Genomic DNA, 1,190 nt, shown 5'->3' on the forward strand with positions numbered 1-1,190 from the left:
CACCGTGATGTTGTACATCATAGCTTGAGATAACTTACTTTTGTCTCTGCCACACCGTGATGTTGTACATCATAGCTTGAGATAACTTACTTTTGTCTCTGCCACACCGTGATGTTGTACATCATAGCTTGAGCTAACTTACTTCTGTCTCTGCCACACCATGATGTTGTACATCATAGCTTGAGCTAATTTACTCCTGTTTTGGTTACAACATGATTATGTACATCATAGCTTGAGCTAACTTACTTTTGATTTTCTTACACCGTGATACTGTACATCATAGTTTGAGCTAACTTACTCCTGCTTTTGTTACACCGTGATACTGTATATCATAGTTTGAGCTAACTTACTCCTGTTTTTATTACACCATGATATCATAGCTCTTACCTTGAACTCATACTTAACCCTATATCTATTACACTGTTAAACTACAAGTCTCAGCTTGAGCTCGTGTTTTCCTTATATCGTGATATTAGCTTGTGTCGTAATTTACTTATATCTCTGCTAAAATGTGATATCTTACTTTCCGCATGAGCTGAGTTTTATCTTTCTTTGCTCTTACTTCACTTTGTACATCAGCCTTTTAAAAATCTACTGAATTAGTCCTTTGAAACGTTTAGTACTTTTTCAAACCATTTTTCTTGAAACGACCAGTTTTTTGCACGCTTCTCTGTTGAACCGGTTCTGAGAATTGTGATTTTCGTATTGTGTTACTAAGCTTCAAATTTAAAACAGCAATGTCCAGAAGCTTGGTCGAAAGTTATTTTTGTTTCCGTTTGCTTCGTATACTGGAGTACCTTCGAAATGCTTTAATTAATACTTAGAAGATAAACTCTTCTTACATTTACTTAACGTCAAATGGAACTGGCGCCATCTATATCGTGCAGTGTGGGTTGTCAGTTTTCATTCATTACTGATATTGGTTAAAATGCAAAAGGTGAAACAAAATTTTCTTTCTATATAGAGATTATAGTGTTCGTTTTAAACGGTCCGTCTTTTAGTAATATTAAGATAATTATATGAGGGTCCATGGTTCACGTCCGCAAAATTACGCTTCCCCGTGGGTGTCCTATAACAATGACGGTCCAAACCCACTAATCAATTAAAGTAGCTCAAGCGTTGGCGGAAACAAGGTGGTTAGGGCACTTGACTCGTAATCTGCGGGTTCGAATCCCCGTCACACCGAACAT

The sequence above is a fragment of the Limulus polyphemus genome, unplaced genomic scaffold, assembly GCF_000517525.1.
Source record: "Limulus polyphemus unplaced genomic scaffold, Limulus_polyphemus-2.1.2 Scaffold784, whole genome shotgun sequence".
NCBI lineage: Eukaryota > Metazoa > Arthropoda > Merostomata > Xiphosura > Limulidae > Limulus > Limulus polyphemus.